Raw genomic sequence first — 9,770 nt, 5'->3', positions numbered from 1 at the left:
GCCCTGCCACTCTTTGGGCCCAGGGCTGGGATGCAATGGAGTCGGGTGGGCCTGTGTCCCCCTCTCCCCTTTTGCCACCCTCCTCTGGTGTGGTAACCTCACCCCGCCCTGACCGAGGGCATGGTAGACTGACTCTTTGCCTGCCTGTACTGAAGCAGCGTGCCCTCCATCCAAGGCCAATACCCTGGGTCAACCCTGATCTGTTAACAATTTCCCTTTGATTTTTCACCTCCAGGTCTTTCCCCTTGAATAAACTGAGCCTCTTCTCTGGTATCTTTATTGTCAGAAGGAATGTAAAGCACTTCTGACCTTGTCTGAGGGCCAGTAGCCCTTCCAGTACATTGCTGGAATGGGGAGTGAATTTTTTGGTTTGTCTGTGTTATCAGTCCCCACTTCACCAAGCTCCCAGAACAGGACTCCAGTGGAGAATTTTGAGGCACAGAAGATTTGCATTGCATAATTATCCAACGTTCACTTGGTTTGTACATTTGAAACTATATTCTCTACTAATGTTCCTATTGTGAAGAAGGAGACCAGGGTCACACTACACCAGAGAACGCCATCGGATCATTTCTGATTTGATATTATCCCAGGGCTTAGAGGTGTTTTAATGAAGGCCCTTGTGTGGCTTAATGGGGTGAGCTTCCAGAGTCCGGAAAGCATGCTTGGCTGATATGCTCCTGGGCATGGAAGGGCAGCCTGAATTATTTACATGTGCTTTTCCTGATAACTCGTATCTCTACTGCAGTTTGAGCCCTAAAGAATTCTCTCATTCTTAAAGTCAGGCTGTGTCTCAATTTGGACCTACAGGTGTGATTCCCAGCTAGCACAGACACACACCTGTGCTAGCTCGGCTTTAGCGAGCACACTAAAGACAGCAGTGTAGCTGCAGTAGCATCGGCAGTGGCGAGCAGCAACACAGGTTTGCTGCCCCGAGTACAAACCTGCCTGGACTCCAATGGGTATGTACTCGGCCCTGATAGCCTGTGCCACTGCCATGCTACTGCAGCTACACCATTTTTAGCACACTAGCGCAATCATGGGCAGTGGGAGTATGTCTAAATGAGCTGGAAACTGCTCTCCTACAAGAATAGGCATAGCCTTTAAATATGGTAGCAGAAGGATGTAGCTTTTGCCAGCATGCACACAAAATGGGTGAATCCACTAACAGATGATTTGCATCTTTATGGAACCCATATTACACGCCATTATAGGAGGATGTCCAATGAGATGCTCAAGACCAGGTTCTGGAGTACATAGTTCTGGTTCCAGCCATAACTAATTTGATCAAAAGCTGTACTTATTACTAGTCTGCTAGAGCAGTGCCTAAAGTGATTCATGTGACTGCAGATTGTGCAGGCAGTAAATTCATTAACACTGCAGGTGGGCAAAGGGATGGCAGATGAATTCATGTGTCTAGTGAATGCTGTGACGAGCAGCACCCACTCTAAACAAAGTCATTGTGGACCTAGCCTCTCTGTAGAAGCCAGTGTGGACGACAGGACATTTCAGCAAGCATGCCACAGTCTTCACTCCAGAGAACAGATTTGTCAAGACACTTTTCCGAACGCGCCTGTCTTGAGTGTGGATTATTTCAGTACTACCTCACACCATTAATAAACTGTTTTGCTCCTATATGCGGACATTTGTACCCTGGGGAACATGTTCCACTCTACTCACACTAGATATTAGTCAAGCTATGACAATTCTGCCTGAATTGCTTACCTAAAATGGCTTATATCATTTCTAAGATGTGCACACTGATCCATCCTAGAGCATAGCTAATAATATCCGAACTACCTTGGGAAAGGATCCTTGTGCTTAAGACACTGATGATTGTATGATATTTGCTGTATATCTGCAAATTTATGGTGAAAGCCAACATCCCTGTTCTTTGAATGAATTTTTTTCATTGCTTTAAGCCTTCAGGTTGCTAATGACTGTGGTTCTTCCACACCTGCCCCTACTATTTAAACCCCTTTCCTACTGTGACAAGCTGCGCTGAGCCTGACATATTGGGCTGTGCATCTCCATCATACAGATGGTAAAATTAAGTAGGAATCTAGATCTTCTTACTGCAGAAGCTCAGACATTTTCCTTTGTCTGTGACGTGTCCTAAATGCTACAAACCAGATAAAAGTGAACAGGAAACACATGTCGTCAGATAAATATACACAGAATTCAAGAAGGTTCTTTTGTAAGAATTTGTAAAAAGAGAATTATCAAAGGAAAAAAGGTCAAGTTAAATGTAGTGATCAGTTCAGAATGTGGGGTGGAAAGGCCTATTGCACATCAGAACGTGAAAATAGAGAATACCTTGCACCTCTACATTAGGAACAGGGCATCCATTTGCTTGAGGGACTGGACTGTGATGCTTAAAGGTTGTCCTGTCCAGTACTATACATTAGAACGGAAAAACACATCAAGAGACAGTGAATGCATATGTATTACTATATTAATATTGGACTAAATCTAGCTTGTCTTAACAGAAGACATCCCATTGACTTGTTTGAGTAAGGCAAGCAATATTTGGCCCACTCTTTGCTGTGTTGTGATGCTTTAATATATTTACAGTCTATAAGCATCTATATGGGGAAGAGACTTCAGATCATATCAGGCTCTTTAATTCAGCAAAAAAAGGCATAAAAAGAACCAAATAGTGAAGTTAGACCAATTCAGATCAGAAATAAAGCACAAATTTTTCACAGTGAGCGTAATTAATCCTTGGAATAACTTTCCAACTGGCTTAGTGAGTTCTACATCACTTGACATCCATAGATCAAGATATCACATCTTTCTCAAATATGTATTATATCTCCAACAGAAGTTACGGGCTTAATGCAGAAATGACTGGGTGAGATCTGTATTCTGTGTTATGCAGAAAGTGAGACTAGATGAGCACAATGGTTCCTTCTTGCCTTAAAAATCCATAAATCTATGAAATTACTGACCATTAGAAACTATAATTTTGGTTAATTCATACCTAGAATCATAGAATATTAGAGTTGGAAGGGACCTCAGGAGGTCATCTAGTCCAACCCCCTGCTCAAAGCAGAACTGACCTCAGCAAAATCATCCCAGCTAGGGCTTTGTCAAGCCACTGCTTAAAAACCTCTAAAGATGGAGATTCCACCACCTCCCTAGGTAACCCATTCCAGTGCTTCACCACCCTCCTAGTGAAAATGGTTTTCCTAATATCCAACCTAGACCTCCCCCACTGCAACTTGAGACCATTGCTCCTTGTTCTGTCATCTGCTACCATTAAGAACAGCCTAGCTCCATCCTCCCTGGAACTCCTCTCAGGTAGTGAAAGGCTGCAATCAAATCCCCTCTTGTTCTTCTCTTTTGCAGACTAAACAAGCCTAGTTCCCTCAGCCTCTCCTCATAAGTCTCGTGCTCCAGTCCCCTCATCATTTTTCTTGCCTTCCACCGGACTCTCTCCAACTTGTCCACATCCTTTTTGTAGTGGGGGGCCCAAAACTGGACACAATACTCCAAATGCGGCCTCACCAATGCCAAATAGAGGGGAATAATCACTTCCCTCGATCTGCTGGCAATGCCCCTACTAATGCCGCCCAATATTTTATTAGCCTTCTTGGCAATAGGGGCACACTGTTGACTCATATCCAGCTTCTTATCCACTGTAACCCCCTAGGTCCTTTTCTGCAGAACTGCTGCCTAGCTCGTCAGTCCCCAGTCTGTAACTGTGCATGGGATTCTTCCGTCCTAAGTGCAGGACTCTGCACTTGTCCTGGTTGAACCTCATCAGATTTCTTTTGGACCAATCCTCCAATTTGTCTAGGTCACTCTGTATCCTATCCCTACATTCCAGAGTATCTACTACTCCCCCTAGCTTAGTGTTATCTGCAAACTTGCTGAGGGTGCAATCTACCCCATCCTCCAGATCATTAATGAAGATGTTGAAAAAAACCAGCCCCAGGACCGATCCCTGGGGCACTCCGCTTGTGAGCAGCTGCCAGCTAGACATGGAGCCATTGATTACTGCACATTGAGTCCGATGATTTAGCCAGCTTTCTACCCATTTTATAGTCCATTCATCCAACCCATACTTCTTTAACTTGCTGATAAGAATACTATGGGAGACTATATCAAAAGCTTTGCTGAAGTCCAGGTATATCACGTCCACTGCTTTCCCCACATCCACAGAGCCAGTCACCTCTTCATAGAAGGCAGTCAGGTTGGTCAGGCATGACTTGCCCATAGTGAATCCATATCATACCTATACACACAGAAACGGTGCTAGCCTATTGCAATCCCTAAACAATTGTTTAGTCTGCTTATGTCTAGAGCTATCACTGCCTATACTGATTATATGATACTGACACCTGTAAACAATTCAACAGGGCTATCACACAATTCTTTTATTTCTGCTAAGAGAAGTTCATCATTTCATAGGGAGAAATAAGTGGTTCAATTTACCTTGCGGGTTACTACAACTTAACTCTGCTTGCAGATGAATGTATGTTTGTGTTGCCATGCTAATGAGATTATGGACTGCAAATCCTGTGATTCGCTAGAAATTCCTGGAATAAAGTGATTATTTTAGCTGAATGGTCGTGCTCTTTCCTGGTTATTGAACATAACTTCTGCATTGCTTTCTGACTAAAATGATCCCATTATGAACCTGGAGACCAGGGAAGGAGGAAAAAGAGAAACTATTGGCTTATTTAATTAGGCAGCCTGATCCCAATAATTTTACTCCAGGGCTCAGAGTTGGTATGTTAATCAAGAACCCAATGTAAATTAATTCTCCATTCAAACATTCCTATCAGAAATGATATAGACAAAGTTCCCTGAAAATCATCAGCAACAGGAGAATCTGTATAGAGATTCACAGCTCCCGAGGTTTTCTCAGATAGACACTATTTATTGAGAGAAACCCACAGCAAGCAAAGGAGTGAATGTGGCTGCTAACATCCCCAGATTACACAGGGTGCCCTTAGCAGAAATAATATTGTCAAAGAAATATAGACAGCGGCTTTCTTCTCCCATAACCTAGTCTCCAATAAGAGTCTAAAGTCTACTAATCTCCTGCCTCTCTTGGAAGTCTAGAGTATTTTAGTGGTACACAGACAAGGTTGATGAAACACCAGTTGGTAGGAGGAAGGGAGCGGAGTTCCATCGGCATGTTCTGTTGTGGATATACATAACATGCCAATATGGGCCACAATCTCAACAATGGGTTGGAGTGCCTTTTTCATCCACGGCTGGTGAGAAGGCTGTGACTGTTTCTCTGGGGTGCAGTTCCCTGCTACAACGACCCACATCATTGTCATCTCTGGGCTATAAAATGCTCTTATTGTGTGTGCCTTGGGGACAAAACATCTAGCAGCTGATGCAGAATACAAGGCCAATTTTTGATACAATACCAGTGTCGTATGCTCTGCACTGATGACCAGCTTACTTCTGGATGAAGTTCAAGGTGTTAACCATAGGCACCTTTGAAGCTCTAAGTGTTTTGGGATACAGTTATCGGACATAGCTCTTCTCCCACTATGTTCCACCACAGAAGCGGAGATCTACTGGGTCTCTCCTACACATTCTTCAGGAGCGGCCACAGGAGATTCTAAACCCTCCCATATGGAACCACCTTCCCCAAATAGCCCATTAGACCCTGATTCCAATGAGCATCAAGGCACAATTCAAGGGTTATCTGTTAAAATAAACTTTTCAGGGCTTGGCATTTATCACCAACCAGTTCAGTGTCTTTTTGTACATTGTGTACTTTTATTTTTTTGTAATAGCACCTCTCTGGTCACCAGAGGTTAAAACAATCAAGCAACAAATGTCAATACTCTCTTTGCATTGCAGAGTTCAATATACCCATCTTTATAGCTTTGCCACCAGTATATGTGGTCTTTGTCTGACTAATCCTGTCCACCCTTACTATTTGAAGTGAGAATGTAATGGAGTACAATGCTTTCACAAGCAAAGGGGTCAACCCTGGCAACCTGATACTTACAGGAGTAAAGGCTACTCACATGAGAAAACAACTACAGGGGCATGTCCTTACTTTATTCCTTTTGAACTTCTTATCGTTCAGTTACAGAAAGAAAGAGAGGAAAAAATAACAAGACAAATAAATATAGATCTACAGGCCAGTGTTCACATTCTCTTTCCTTTAATGAAGTTTACTTTCTTTTCCTAATTCAATAGTCTCTGTGGCCAGTTCCCCACTTAGTTAACTCAGCAATGGTCTGTAAATCAGATGAAAAGAAAATGATTTTTCTACATCAAACACCGGGAGGCTGATATGATTATATTTGAGCAAATATTTGTTCCTATTGTTATAGGAGGCCCAGGTATATTTCACAGAACAAAGTCTTTATGGGATGAGAAAATGCAATTCACTGAAATTTACTGGCCGTCTCCTGTGCACACCACTTTCCCTGTACTATGGAATCAGACCTGCTTGAGCATTTATGATTGTCTTGCCCTCTGGTGGTCAGTGAATCCTTATACTACTACAGTGAATGGTGTCTTCTTTAGTTCAGGTGGTAGATGCCTGACTTTTGTGGGGGGAAGAAGATCCAGAATTCTGATCTCAATATTGGGCATGGTGCGGTGTGGCTAATGTCAATAAGGTCTGATCATTTTTGCACACATGGATCACTGAATTGCATACCATATGGGATAGCACATTTAAGACATGTTTATCTAGGTACTTCTATGGCCTTCATTGCCATAGTGCCAGAATGACTGGCTTAGGTCTTTCTCTTGCAGCACATCACTTACACAATTTGAGGAAATGGACAAAACCGAGGAAATGTATTGTTTGGGACCAACTTTGAGCAGTACAGGTAAACGTCTCAAAACCACTGAATTTGGAACAACTGAGCTGCATTATCCTCATATACATCAATATGCCTATAAGAAAACAACAGGAAAAATTTCATGTTTTAAGTTTAACCTTAGTGAAACATTTAACTACGTAGACCTTGGACATGCTAGTGAGTACAGCATGCAGTACTGTGCCTGCTGTTTGGAACAGGTCCCTGGAAGCATATTGGTCCACAAACCGAGTGAGTTTTGGTGCCTACGCAGTGCCTAAACTCACTCAGGGCCTATGTTTTCAAGGTAAAAATCCCTTAGGTGCCTAAGTTTTTGCCTTTGGGCATGGGCCCTGTGACCACCCTCTAGGCATCCAGGTGTCTAAGCTACAGGAGGAAGACGGGCATTCACCAGCCTGCCTCGTGCTAGGCCTGATCCAGTAGACATGTTGAGTGGCTGCCTCTCAGACACGGTCCCATTCAAAATCTGGCAGGAGGAGGAAATGTCACAGCTGATGCCCAGCTACCTTACTTTTAAGCCAGTGGTTAGAACACTCAGCTGGAACATGGGAGATGCAGGTTCAATTTTCCCCTCTGCTTGAGAGGGAGAGAGGATTTGAACAGGGGTCTCCCCACACCTCGCAGGAGGGTGCTCTAACCATTGAGCAATGGGATATTCTGATGTGGGGACTAAAACGTCACTGGAGCAGGAGAACTGGACCCTGGGGGTCTGCCAACTCCCATGTGGGGGCCTGAATCACCAGGCTATAGAGTCACTCTCGGTCTTCGACCCAATGATTCTTTATTTATTCATAGTGGAACAGCTTCAACAGGAGAGACAGAAGGAGCTCCACATCAGAATCTCTCACGGCTCAGTGGTTAGAAACATGCTCCCCCCCTTCCTCTCAGGCAGTCTCCCATCCAGGTAAGTGCTCTAACTACTGGGCTAAAAGTTATAAGGTCACAACCACACCCCATCTTGTGTGGCATGAAGTAGGAGCCTATCTCATTCTCACAAGAAAAAGCTTAGGCGTCTAATCCATCTGACTCCAGCACAGGGATTCCCATTCATGGATTGCTAAACAGAGATAGGTGCCTATCTCTGGGAGGGGACAGGGCTTAGGAAAACACCTCTCTCAGCAATATATCCCACTGGCTAACTTTGGCAGCTGCCTAGCTACCATGCTGGCTTTTGTGGAACACATTGAAAGGCGCCTATCTCTCCCCATTAACCGTATCAAACTCAGGCTTTATGGATCGTAGCACTGGAACATCTAACTTTTAGGCACTTAACTTTTAAGTGTTGCAATACTCAGAGTTACAACATCTGAGCCCATCTGTGGATCCAACTCATTGTACCTAAGCTCAGTGATCTGCATTGGTTTCCCACTGGGCACAATTCAAGGGGTTGGTTTTGATCTCTGAAGCCTTGTATGGTTTGGGAGATGGTTAACCTGAGAAACCACCTTACTCCCGGAATAGCTAAAATCATCTAAAGTGCTCTTGCCGACAGTACAGATTTTAATGTTTGAGGCTGGGAGGTAGGATGTTCTCAATGGAAAATCTCCAGGTATGGAAATCACTGGGTCAGGCAATCTTCCAGAGCCCCGTTTGTTGGACTCCAGTCCACAGCGTGAGGCTCATCAGTTCAGCCAAGAATTTCCTCTACTGAACTAAAGTAAGTAGTGTATGATTTTTTTCCATTGGCATGGACAGTGAACAGGGTGATGAAATCTACTGCAGCCCATGGTGAGCAAATGTAGATGGATATTCTGTATCTAAAGCACCACGGCCACTATGTGACCACAGATGAATTGTGTAATTTCTCTGTGCATCAGTTCACATATCTCTAAAATTGGAATGAAAATACTTCTCCTCCCTCTCAGGGATGTTGAGAGGCTCACATTGTTAATATCTATAAAACGCTATGAGATCATTTGTTAGAAGGTGCTAGAAATGCAAAATGATGAGGATGGTAATAATAATAATAAATAGTGCAGTCAAGAATATCAAGGAAATACACATCTGAAAGCTAACAATCCATAGGATTTGGCTTTATCATGACTGCTTCCTAGATAAAGATTTACTTTATTCATTTCCCACACTGTTGAGTCAATAGTGCAGGAACTCAAGAAGCTGAAAGCACACGTTTCAAACAAAAAGACACACTAAAAGAATTAAAGTACCTGAAAGTCAAGAAAGAACAGGGAAGATTAAAGAAAAAACAACGAGAGTCCTGTAGCACCTTAAAACCTAACACATTTCTGCAGGCATAAGATTCCATGGGCTGCTTATGCCTGCAGAAATTTGTTAGTCTTTAAGGTGCTACAGAACTCTTGTTGTTTTTGCTGTATACAGACTAACACGGCTACCCCTCTGGAACTTTTCAACAGGGAAGATTATTTCCATGAATTGATGTTATTTTAAAACACTGTTTTACTGAATAAAGTTAAATTATTCTTCTTTTTCTTCTTTTCCTTTATGCCACTTTTCCTGGTGAGAGTCATGGTGGAGCATGGAGAGTAGGGAAGACATGACCTCCCTTTCTTCCACAGCAGATTCTGGCTCCTCCTGGAATTCAGCGTTCCCAGGCCAGCCAGGAGATACAATCTCTCCAGCATGTCCTGTCTTGGCCTCAGGGCATTTTCCCAGTGGGATGTGCCGGTAGAGTTCCAAAGGACGCCACAAAGGGGCATCCTTATCAGGTGCCCAAACCATCTCAGTTTACTCCTCTCGATCTGGAGGAATAATGGTTCTACTCCAAGGCTATCCTGAATAGCCGAGCCCCTCACCCTATCTCGGAGAGTCAGCCCAGCCACCTTGCATAGAAACCTCATTTCTACCGCTTGTACCTGTGACCTCGTCCTTTTGGTCATTACTCAAAGTTCATGGCCATAGGTGAGGATGTGGACATAGATTGACCTGTAAACCGAGAGCTTCATCTGAAAATTTAGCTTCTGCTTCACCACCACGGATCGG

This window comes from Emydura macquarii, unplaced genomic scaffold (assembly GCF_026122565.2).
Source record: "Emydura macquarii macquarii isolate MOO-44397 ecotype Brisbane River unplaced genomic scaffold, CSIRO-AGI_Emac_v2 contig_2795, whole genome shotgun sequence".
In the NCBI taxonomy this organism is placed as follows: Eukaryota; Metazoa; Chordata; order Testudines; family Chelidae; genus Emydura; species Emydura macquarii.
The sequence above is the reverse complement of the archived record's forward strand: the minus strand, read 5'-3'. Positions refer to the sequence as shown.